Source organism: Mastomys coucha, unplaced genomic scaffold (genome assembly GCF_008632895.1).
Source record: "Mastomys coucha isolate ucsf_1 unplaced genomic scaffold, UCSF_Mcou_1 pScaffold11, whole genome shotgun sequence".
Classification (NCBI taxonomy): domain Eukaryota; kingdom Metazoa; phylum Chordata; class Mammalia; order Rodentia; family Muridae; genus Mastomys; species Mastomys coucha.
Window position 1 is genome coordinate 3,243,520 of NW_022196893.1, and position 12,899 is coordinate 3,256,418.

At 39.8% G+C, this 12,899-nt stretch overlaps 1 non-coding gene across 1 annotated transcript; it reads right to left on the bottom strand.

Annotated features, from left to right (window-relative positions):
* Positions 1 to 5,522: 5,522 nt before the first annotated feature.
* LOC116083150 lies at positions 5,523 to 5,587 on the bottom strand. Its single transcript, XR_004115612.1, has one exon. It is a non-coding gene; the product is annotated as a U7 small nuclear RNA (small nuclear RNA).
* Between the last annotated feature and the right edge of the window lie 7,312 nt (positions 5,588 to 12,899).

Here is a 12,899-nt window from a genome sequence, read left to right on the forward strand (position 1 = left end):
TTAGATCAAGAATTGAGTTGTGTCTGGTTCAGGAAGAGGATTATGCTGTCCTGTTGAACTCAAAGCCAATCTCAACCTAGAAAAAATAGTCCAAAAGCTGGCAGTGGGAACAATAATGGGAATCAGAATGTCTCCTGGAGACAGGAGACATTTGAAACTCAATGATTTTTAAAAATAGGCCTAGCATACCAGGTAATCTGTGCAGGATGGTGAATCAGGAGAAGGCTTTGGTAGGTATTCCTGATTCAGAAAGGCAAAGAAAGACTTAGTTAGGATGAGCTCCAGCATACAAAGAAATTTTATCCCAGAAGAAGTAAGTAAGCCTTTATGCAGAGATCTAATATAATAAGGGGCACTCCAAGAAAAATTATGACCCAGAACAGGGTGTGCCTCAGAATGTCCTGATGAATCACCACTTGATGAATTACCACTCATCTGTTTGATTGGAGTGTCTTCCAACGAATTTCATCTTTTACTGATTCAGAGAACTCTTTTGACTGAGAGAAGCTTCTAGACTCTTTCAGAGCAGAATTCTGATATAGAATGTCAGATCACAAACAAAAGAGGGCAAGAAATGGCTGTTTAAAGAACTTATATACCCAAGATAATTTGGCTTTGGATCTGTAACATTTTGATTCTCCACAATCATAGCAATGTTCATCAACCTTGGCTATTTAATCCAGGTGTAGCTTTTGTTGGAAACCTTCAGTTCATAGCACCTCTGTTGGCCAAGCATCGCATGTTATGTGGAAGCTGCAGAAACTGACCTAATGGCATGATTGTTCCAGGAGATGGTTAAGGGGAAGAATAAGAATAAGTAGCTGGACTTCCGACCAGGCCAGAACTCAAGATGCCTGCGCTCTTGCTGAGACACGTCGGCCGTCGCTGCCTCTCTGATTTGTGCTGAAGGTCCACTTTCCAAGCTTCTTGCTGAGACAGTGGAAACAATGCCAGTTCTGTGACTGCCCTGAGTGCCACTGCCTGTGAGCTGCTGGCTTAAAGGACACTTCTGTCCATTGGTCAGCTCAGGGCCTTTAGCACCCACACAGTGACTGAGAGAAGAGAGAGGGATGTGGAGGGGATTGTCCTGCCCAGGTAGAGGGAGATAAAGAGCCACTTGGATCTTGGGAGCTCATGCCTAGGGAAAAGATACACAGCTTTTGATGTATGAGAAAGATCAAAAAAATTGTATTAAGTTTCTGTTCTGTTTTTCATTCCTAGGAAAATACACCTTTAATGTCATACTTTCTAATCTAAACTCATGTACCATCTGTCTTTGGAAACTATTAAAGTACTACTTATTAAAAAAAAAAAAAGAGTAAGTAGCTGTGAGGAGAGAAGCCTGTGAGTGGGAGGAAATTTAGGGTAGGATAAGTAAGAAGGTCTTTGAAATGTATAACAGATACTCGTAATACTAAAGCAGCCTGGTGCCACATGTAGTCATATGTCCCTTCTCTTTTTTTGTAGAGAGCAAGCCTCTTAAGTTTTTGAGGAATTTTGGCTTTTATCTAACTACCAGAAATCCTCTTATAGTCCAGGTTGAGCCCATTTTTGAATATATGGAGTGCCTTTTGGAGTATGGAAAATTGGAGTTACTTTTGGGCCTGACAGAGGCCAAATATTCTGTCCTTTTTTGCTATACACTCATTCTTATAATCTGAAAAAAAGAAAGAAAGCTGCCTGGGAAAGAACTCAATCTTCTAGAGAGAGAGAGGTGGTAGTTGGTAATACCATTGTGGAAGAAATCCCAGGATAATGTCATATCTACTCTGTTTGCCATTATGACTCAGGTCTGACTTATTTTTACCTGGCCCTCTGTATTTGACACAGCACTTACTAATGACATAATGTATTTAAAGTTAGAATAAGGAAGATCACTGTGTGGCTGAAGAAGTAGAGGCATCTTAATCAACTGATACTATGTTCACTCAAGCACCAGTTCTATCTCAGGGTATTGACTTTTTGACCTTAGGAATGTTAATGATTCTTAATTAGAATCAACTTCCTTATACCTAGATTATCTAAGTTTTAAATTCCATAATACTTTTATAGAATAATTTAATCTTTTACTGGTGTTCTTGTTTGTCTATTCCTATGTTGGAACAATCCTTTATCTTAGGGGAAAATCTTATTGAAAGACCCCCAGAGCTGTGGAGACCCTCACTCAAGTCTCGGGATGATGCAACCACACAATAACTCATGAGAGACCGATCTTGCTGCAATCACATGAGGTTTATTCAGGATAAGCCAGATCTGGGGTCAAACACGTAGCCTTGCAGGCCAGAGGGGTTTGACCCCAACACAAGAAGTGAGGGGTATTTAAAGGGAAAAACCACAAACTGGGGGGGTGAGGGGGTTACCAAGGAAACATAACAAAAAACAGCAGGAAATTTCAGAGGGACCCAACCCAAAGTATTCAGTTAGGGAGGGGAACATATTCCTTCTAGGAATGTAATCTTCATCTATCCGTCAGCAAGGTGGAGAGCCTCGGCAGGGTGAAGAGCCTCGTAAACCAGTAGACCTCCATTCCTAGTTCCGCCCTCATTGTGGATCAGTCAGGAGGGGCAGGTTTTGGGAACCAGAGCCCTGAGGCTCTGAGTTAGCCAAGTTCCTGGAACTGGCTACTCCACATTTTTGGCTTGTTACATTTCTATTAATACATTTCCCTTTTCATTAACATGCTTTTTCCCAAATTTCTAAGTTTCCCAGTCTTTCATTATCACATAAAAATTATTTTCTTTCTCTTTAATCTTCATCAAAAACATATTTTATACCCATAAGTTTATATTCTAATTAAATGGCTCCCTTTATTTTTACAAAGTTCCTTGAAATTTTTGCACACACACACACATGTACACACACATATATATGTATGCATATATGTAATCATATCCACCCACTATTTGCCTCCTCCATCCCTTCCGAGATTTTTCTCCAACCTACCCTCTCCCAAATTTATGTCATCTTTCCTATCTTAATAATCCACTAGGTCCCAATTACTGCTGTACACATGGACATGGGGGCCATGCACTGTCTTATTTTTGCTTACTAGATCCTGAAAATACTTTTACTTTCAATAAAACAATTATATTTAAATGAAAGCTTGAGAAGCTGGGGCTGAAATTGGGAAGCACAGACATCATATTCCAAATAGCTAACATTCATAAACATAGGCAAAACAGGTTACATCTGAAGGTGCACACAGTTAAGTCAGAATGAAAGAGAAGACATATTGAGATTATAATGAGGCAGATAAGCATCACCAGTAACCCTCCAGATAGTTTTGTATGTCTTTAAGTGGGTGAACCAGGTCTCTATATTTTTCAGGGCATGAGGATGAGGCAGGGTCAATCTACATCAGCCTAGCTGTCCTGAAACTCACCATGTAGACTTTTATTGATCTGCCTCTGTTGCCCAAGTGCTAGTACTAGGATATGTGTGCCACCATGCCCAGCATGCTGTTGTTTTTTTTTATGACCATTTTTTCCAGATTTTAAAATTGTATCGTATCTTGGCTTGACAAAGGTAAGGACCCTGAAAAATCTGTTGTTAGCAGCTGAAAATTATCTTAGAATGCTGGACTGATGGCTCATTGGCTTAGAGCACTTTCTTCTCTTGCAAAGGAACCAGGTTTGATTAGAACACCCACATGATGGCTCACAACCATCTGTAGCTCCAGTTTCAGGGGATCCAACACCTTGCTCTCAATCTGTGGGTACCAGGCATGTACATGGAACATATACATACATGCTGGTAAAATTATATATATGTGTGTGTGTATATATATGTATATATATGTTTATGTGTGTGTGCATACATATATATGTACATATACATATATATTAAATTTTTTAATCATTTAAAAATGTATATAGATACATATATCCATACATGCACACATCTAAAAATTAAGCATATATCAAGACTAGTACTCAATAACTTTAAGAGATGTTTAAATGAAGTAGATACAGATTTTGTCATTCAGTTTTTCTTAGAATGTAAAATAAAAACAGTTACATGAAAACAATTATTATAAACACATCCTAGCCCACTAACATGTGGAAGGACTTGTAAACATTTGTGAGCAGTAAAATAAGAAACTCAAAAAACAAAACAAAACTACCTAATACCATCATGCTTCATCACTGTTCCATTAGTAAAAATAAGCTACAAGATTTCTATCTAAAGGACACAGAGCTTGACCCAGACTTTGAGAGCGGCCCAGTGGGAACAAAATCTAGAAAACAAAGTTTGCCATGGAGCTCAGGTCAGAGGAGTGAGAAAAGTTCTCACTCTCACAAAGAGAGAGGCAGAAAAAAAGAGGGGTGGTGGCTTTTAGTATGAAGTTCTCAAGTATGTAAGCAGATATTTGTCTACAGGGGACAGCCCTTAGCACTTCAGATGGCTCTGCTGTGGAGAGGTGTGACATTGTTAAGCTGGAGGCATTTCTCTAAGTCATAGAAAAGCTATCTGGGACTCTTCAAATCAACTGAGGTCAGTTTTCAGATTGTTTGCTGGCAGCATTGGGGAGCAGGGCATGCAAACTGTAATCAGCCATAAGTCAGCTGTGAGGGAGAGTGGAACCTGCCATCCTGAAAAGCCCTGAAACCTGGGGTATGTAGGCTGATCAAGCAGGAAGTCTGGCTGGAAAAATGACAGTTGTGAATGCTCCCGGCCATACACCTAGCCCTCTCCCTCCCACCACAAAAAAAAAAAAACAACCCAAAACAAAAAACCTCCCACCATCAACATTGCTACCAACTGATAAATGCCAGGTCAGAAAAGATAGGAGACCTAAGTGAGAGAGTGGTTTCCAGAAAGCAGCAAGTCAGCCCTTTCCCCTTAAACAGGGGCCAAATAGAATTTAGTTTTACCTTCCTTCCTCAGGTAACCAAGGAAATGAAAGAAGGAATCTTGACTATAAAAAGATCATTATCAACTGCACAGAATGCAATCAATAGAAAAGGGGTAGATGCTTAGACAAAGTTAACATCCATTAAGGATAGTAGAGACTCCTAATAGTGGCCATTTCCTAGACATAGACATCCTATTGTCTAAATCCCTAGGTCTGGAAAATCAAAAGAGAAGGAAGCAACTATCTTGATAACTTTAGAGTTCCCCACTGGAAGTATGGCCACACCACAGTGACCAAACTCATATTCCAAGCTTTCCAGGAGTCTGATAGTCTGAGAAAGGCTTAGACAGGCCACAGACTCAAAGCTAGGGTTTGTGATCAGTGTTATGGAAAGAAGTGTTCTGTTGAACCTAGGGAGGCTCACCAAAGGTCTAAGGCTGGAGAGTAGACTTATAAATATATCAAAGAGACACTAAGAATGAGTTTCAGCTTGGAGAGGAGGTCCTGAGAGCGGCTGAAGAAATTACTCAACGTCAGTGATAGGTGCAAGCTGACAGCTCCGCAGTCTGCTCAAGATAGCTCCTTAGACAGCAATGTAGATAGTGCTTGGCTTTGCAGTCTGCTCGAGATAATTCTCTGCTCAAGACAACTCTATTTGAGATAGGTCTTGAGTTTTCTAACCAAAGTCAGAAAACCTGTTAGAAAAAAAATTCTAAAAGAGCTGTAATAGCTCTCTAGGATAGCTTTTGGGTTCTCTGACCAAAGTCGGAAAAATTCTAAAAGAGCTATATTAGCTCTCAAACAGCTCTCTCTAGGTAGCTCTCTCTTGCAGACCAAAGCCAGTCTTTTATTTGCATATCAATTTAGTTATATATCCCAGGTTCCCTTTTCATTACTCCACAAATCAGCATTTTATGACCTTAGCCACTTGATTCATAGAAAAAGATAACAAGTACATTTTTTTTTAAACATAGCAAATAACTCAGATTTACTTGTCTTTGCAAGCACAAACAGTAAGCTTAACTGGGTGAGATCCTGCCCTGAAGTCACCACTTCCACCATGCCTGGACCTAAACTCACTCTGTCCCAGACTGGCCTTGAACTCAGAAGTCTGCCTGCCTTTGTAAACACCCCTTCAATTCCTCGCGCCTCTTTATTACTTGAACTATGACCCTTGTTTTTTAATTATTCCTTTCCCTTTATTGACTCATTAGTGCAGCTATTTTATCTCTGTTTTGTTTTGTTTTTTTTCAGGTCCATGAAGCCCTTATACAATTCATATTGTTATCTTTATATTTTGCATAGTTGAGCAATCCTATCTATTCTTGAACTCACGTTTTTAGAGTTCTTTCCAACAACCTTAAGGGCTCTTCTGAAAGTCACAGTATTCACTCCCTTGCTGAGGAACACCACATGTACCCTTGCCTCCCTGACTCAGGCTGTTTCTAGTATCATGGAGTCATTAACCGTGGCAGGAAGAACATTCCCTGATAACATTGGCAGGGAGAATATTTCCCAAAGGAGGAACATGAAGTGGACTATATGCATTATTATACAAACAAGACTTATACCTAGCTACCATCAACACTTGTAGAGGCCCATGCGCTGCTGACTCTGCTCCAGGGGTGGGAACTCTGTCATGCCATCCCTTCCATAGCCATGTAGGACTTAGCAGAGGAATTATTTAATCAGCCTATGAAATATTTCTGAAATAGTCCAGCAAGAGCTATCTTGAACCTTTAGACTTATCTTGAGCCTTAAGACTCAGTAATTGCTCAGTCTATGTGGCTAGGTGCCGTAGCAGTCCTGATACAATACCAAAGGCCTATAGAGGTCTTAGATACCACTGGTCCTCAGTCCATAACACTTGACAATTCCCCACAGAAGCACTCACAGGCCAACCTGGTATATACTGTTCAGTTGTAGCTCCCTGCTAAATGACTCTAAATTATGGCAAGATGATATTAGAAATCAAGTTTCATGTTCAGTGGATATGAACATGTATATTGTTCACTGGATGGGTGCTAAGAGGCTCAGGTGTCTTGTTTTAAGTTGCTTTATAAGAACTAGGTATATTAATGTGACTATAGTAATCATTCACTACATCAAACACACTACATGTTTTAAATGCAATCAATAAATTAAAAATACAATCTAAGACCAACATGCAAACAGGTGTTACATCTCAATGCATTAACAAACTATTCAGATGAAACTAAACACTTATAATACCACCCTAAAAAACAAGATTCTTAGTAACAAATTTAACCAAGAGAATGATATTATACAATTATAATATATTGGAGTGCCCTATTTAATACGATTATTTATACATATATGTATACACACAAGAATGTTATTCATCCTTTTTTTTTTCTTTTTCCCCTTCTCTCCCTAGCCCCACTTGCTCTGGCCCCACTCACTCTGGCCCAAATGTTCATTTATTTATTATATGTAAGTACACACTGTAGCTGTCTTCAGACACCCCAGAAGAGGGCATCAGGATGTGGTTGCTGGGATTTAAATTCAGGACCTTCGGAAGAGCAGTCAGTGCTCTTAACTGCTGAGCCAACTCTCCAGACCAATGCTATTCATCCTTAAAAGCCTACCATTGCAGCAGTGCAGATAAGAACTTAGAGAACATTGCACTTAGTGACAAAATCTTAGAAGCATAAGCATGCATGTGAGTGCAAAGAAAGCATTTTAATTCACCAAAGCAGAGTACAATAATAGGTACTGGGAGATGAGGGGTCCACTATACAGCTAAATAAGTTACAGAGAACTAACCTAGGCCACAAAGATTCTAACACTGTGTTGTATGCTTAGAGTCTGTTAAGAGGTGGCCAGGTTTTAAGTATGATAAAGGAAGTGTGTGGGTATGTTAATTAGCTTCATTGTGGTAAGGTATTTTTATAAAGCCATGAGGTTTTCATGTGTATGATCTCATTTGTCAAGTATGCCTCAATAAAACTGGGCCCATGTTAGCATACAGGCATTATTGTGTTTTAAACTACTTTTTGAAAATTTACAATGGTTTTGTTTCTGACCTTTTAGGATCTGTGAGGCTTAGCAGATGTGTGCAGCAGAGCCAGCTAAACCATGGTTGAAGACCTGCAGGGTCTTTGAACCCCAGGCATTTATCAGTTCACACAGGTATACACAAAGCCATAAGAACTACTTTTAATATCTATGCATACTAATTTTGAGTTTGGCATTTGAGTTCAGTCTTTTGAGTTATTTCGTGCTGAGATGCCAACAATGGGGATCACTGAAAAGAAGTGGACTGACAGAGAATTCAGCTCCATAGTCCTGTGTGTCCGCTTTGGATTTTGTGAGGAATTTTGTGCCAGCCAGGATAGTAAACAACACTCGGCTGTGTAGACCACTGGATATTTCTGTTTGCCCTTGAATCATGGCTGACCTTGTCAACTGAAACCTTTGCTTTCTTCCTATCAACAGCCATGTCTGTAATTCAGAATATCCTTTAGCTCTGATTACATAAGTAGGCTAAGTTCTGGGTCCAGATGGGATTAATAAATTAGATTACTGTGCCTCTTGAAGTCAATGAGTTCTCTTCTAATTGGCTTATAGAGATAAAGAAGCACTCATATGAATAGCCTATCCTTCAAATATTCCAGGAAAACCAGAAAATTGAAATGCCATACTTTTAATGTACTCAGCACAAAAGGTATTCCTACAGAGGCCAACTCAAAGAAAGTAAAGAGAAAACTGGAAGCTTTGGAGAGACCTGCAAACCACGTATGCAATAAGGAAGCCCATGCTCCAAGTCTGTGAAGGCCTCTTACAATTCAGCAATGAAGAGACAAACCAGTTAAAAATAGGCTAAGGACTGAGACATTTCTTCCAGCTGTTGTTTTTCATTGTCCACACGACCAATAAACACATTGAGAGATGATTAAAATCAGTTATCGAAGACATGCAGACTAACATCACAAGGAGGTAACTGGACATCCACCAGTAACTGATACCAACAATAAGGAGAGAGTATGAAATGGCACGTGGGACATATTAGAAGGGAAGTTAGCCTCTTCTTCAAACCTTAATCTGTGTAATTTATGACCCAGCAGTGTTCCTGGTTGTGGCCTAAAAAGAAATAGAAGAGCATTTGTATGCACAGTCTACACTGGTGTTCATAGCAGCCTTGTTCATAATAGCTACAAAGGGGAAATGGCCCAGGTGTTCATCCACTAATGAATAGAGATGCCAGATACATATGCAAGGGAATGCTGTCAAAGAATAAGAAAGCTATAATACCAGCTCTAGTGCACAGATGAACCTTAAAGGAATCTTGGACCTAGACAGATGGTTCAGTAGTTAAGAGCACTGGCTGCTCTTCCAAAGGTTTGTTTGCTTGGTTTGTTTCCCATCACCCATATGGTAGCTCACACCCACCTGCAATTCCAGCTCCAGGGCATCAGACAGCCTTCTCTGGCTTCTAAAGGTACTACATGCATATGGTGTCTAGGTATACATGAAAGCAAAATACCAATACACATAAAATCAAAATAAAATAAGTCCTTAAAAGGGACAGAATCAGATGCGCATACATAAGAAACAAGTCTATTTCTATAAAAGGTCTGCAAGTGGAATCAAAAAGGAGTTGAGGGGTCACTCAGAGTTGTGGGTGGGTAGAGAGTTTCCTTAAGGTGACAAAATTTAACAAAGTCACATTATGACCTTTTTATACTACTATATGGATATAAAAAACACTACTTGTACAAAGAGTTGACATTCCTATATCTATGAAAAACAGAAATCAGTGTAATGCTGGCCTGGATGGTTTCACATAGCCCATGCTGGTCCCAAACTTATTTTATAGCCAAGGACGACCCCAAATTCCTTATCCTCTTCTTTCTAACTCCCAAGTATTGGGACTACAGGTTAATCACCACACCTGGTTCAAATTTATGTTTGACTCAAACCACTAAAATTATGAAATTGCATTTTTGGCCTTATGTTGTACTTTATTGGTTTGATGGTAAGTTCTGAGCTCTTTTTAGATTAATAAACTAAACTGAGTAAAGTAATGGATATTCACTGGGATGTCTGCATTTTTCCTAAAGAAAATAGAAATATTCAAACACAACATGACTTACTTAGCCTTACTTTGAACTTGAAATTTTGCTTGTTTGTTTGTTTGTTTGTTTTTCAAGACAGGGTTTCTCTGTATAGCCCTGACTGTCTTGTAAACATTTATTCTGTAGATGTGATTTCCAGGCTGTCCTGGAAATCACAGAGATCTACCTGTCTCTGCCTTCCAAGGACTGGAATTAAAAGCATGTACCACCACTGTCTAGTAAGCTTTTGCTTCTTAAAATATTCAAAGATCCACTCTTTCTGTAGTATGTAAAGTCATTTTGGGAACCTTGATTCTATAAGAGATGCATGTGCTTCCTGGTCTAAACCTGGAGTGTAAGGGTAGGTGTGGCTGAATAGCAAGGTTGAATGGTGGGAAATCCCAATGGCCCAGCACACAAACATGGACTGCAATCATACTTGTTCTCAGAAAAGAGTGATTCTTGTCTTAGAACAGTTTATTTTTGTTCTCCAAATGACCTTACTATCTTCAAATTCTTCTTCTGTTTTCCTATACCTATGTGTGTTTTGTACCCGTTTTACATGTGTGCAGGGGCTAGCAGTTGATGTCAGGAGTCAATCCCTTTTCCACCTTGTTCACTGAGCCAGAGTCTCTCAATCAAACCCAGAGCTAGGCAGCTTGCCTGAGAGATCACTCACCTCTGTTTTTTTAAGGCTGGAATTACAGATGAGCTGAGATAGCCACTCTGTCCCTGAACTCACTGTTTAGCCATGGATGGCATAGATTCTAGCAATTCAAATTCAGGTTCTCCGGCTTGCAGCAAGTGAGCCATCTCTCCAGTATCTACCCTGTTTAAAATGTTTCTAAAGAAGCATTTGGTGTGCATGTGCTTGAGCATGTGTGCACGTGCGTTTGCATGCAAGCTTTGGTGTGTGTATGTGCACCATGTATGGTGCAGGTACCCACTGAGTTCCAGAAGAGGGCATCATATCACCTAGAACTGGAGTTATAGGCAATTGTGAGCCTTCTGGTGTTGGTGCTGGGAATTGATCCTTCATCTTCTGCAATAGTAAGTATGCCTAACCCCTGAGTCTTTCCTCCAGCCCCATTTTTTACATTCTTGATAATTCCCTTATTCAAAGTTCAATCTTTGGTTCTTTGGGAAATTTTCTTACAAAACTTGTGGCTGATTAGGCAAATTAAATGTCTTTTTGTCCCTATGGATAATGGTAAGTAAACAGAACCAGCTTTTATCTGGAATAAGAGTACTATTTTGTTGGCGATAATCCATCAAAAGCAGAGTGTATGTTGGGATTTGAAACATTCCCTGAAGGCTGGTGTGCTAAAGAGACAGTCCCTAGTGTTATTGGAAGATGGTGCAAACTTTAGCAGGTCCATGTATTTGGAGAAAACAAACTACTGGGCATGTGCCTTTGAAGGGTCCCCCATCCTTTTTATGCTTCTTGGCCACCATGAGGGGAAAAGATATTCTATGCCTCATTCCTACCATGACATTCTACCTCAGCGCTGTCCAGAAACACAGAAGCCAGTGGCCATGAGCCAAACCCTCTGAAACCATGAGTCAGAATAAGCTTTCCCTTCTTCAACATGATTTTCTTAGGAACTGTGTCACAGTGAGAAAAGTTCACAGTGGGGTGTGGTCAGGAATACTGGAAGAAACCTGTGGGGAAGAGTCTTGGACACTCCCTTATGAGTTGCATTCTGATTTTATGAAACAACTTCAAGATACTATCTGTGCTAGGTGACTGGTAGCAATGCTGGTGTGCAAAGGTGTAAGCCAATCTCTAGCACGTAGCTCTCTGAAGTACAGAATTAACTATCGAAAATATAAAGATATACCTTAATGCAATGTGAAGAAAGGTCACCCAACACTCTGTAACCTTGGCTTGTCCTGAAACTCACTCTGTAGACCAGGATGGCCTTGAACTCAGAAGTCTATCTGCCTCTGCCTCCTAAGTGCTGGGATTAAAGATGTAAACTACCACTGCCCAGCTTCCTTTTACTTTGAAAATCAGCAGAATGGGTCAAATTTTAGTAAGCTTGAGTTCTTTTGGTGGGGCAGGAAATCTCCTTCCACCTGACATTGAAGAAGCTAACTCTTACCTTCTGCTTGTATCCTGTAAGTGTCCCACCCATTATATCTGTGACCTGAGGGCATGTTTGTCCTTTGACCAATATTTATCTTTTAACTGTATACTGTTTATTTGTGCTCAAAGTTATAAATGTTTTAGTCAGATTCGTCTCCTTATTGTCTGGCTTCTGGGCTTCCCCCTTAGTCAGGTTTGCACCAGCTTAAATTGTCACTTCTATCTATGCAAAAAGACATTACTTTATAAACATGTCAAAAAATTATGGAGCAAAGCTCCAAGGGGACTTTATTCTAACAGTAGAATTACGGACAATTTTATTCACGTGACCACAGACAGGACTGCAACCACAAATGACAGGCAAATGGAAGTGGAGAGTTGAAAGTTGGGCTCACTTTTGATTAAATTAATTGCATAGAAAGTTACTGTGTCTTCACTCCTCAATGCAACATCAGTGAACAAGCTGAGGTTATCTTTAACATGTTAACCAATGAAAGGGATGAACACATCTGCTCTCATGAGCAAACAGAAAGCTTCTGCCCTTCCCTCCACACTCAAGCCCAGGTAGGAGGTACATATCAGTAGCAATCACAGTGACTTCTATTCTTAATGCAGAGTCTGGCTTCCATATTCCTTTACATCCAGAAAATAATGGACTTTTAATAAGTATTTCTAAAGTTTAATTTTTAAAATATGACGTAGAATGAGCCTTGGTGGATACCCTATAAATATAAAGACTTCTGTAAAGAGGACAGGGCATGTGCTAAGAATGCCCATGGAGTCTAATCTGCTTTGTACTTGTTAATATTCTGAACTATTTGGAATTCAGCATTTGGTCAGCACCAAGGCTCACTCAGTTCTGCTCTTTCTTTCTTTT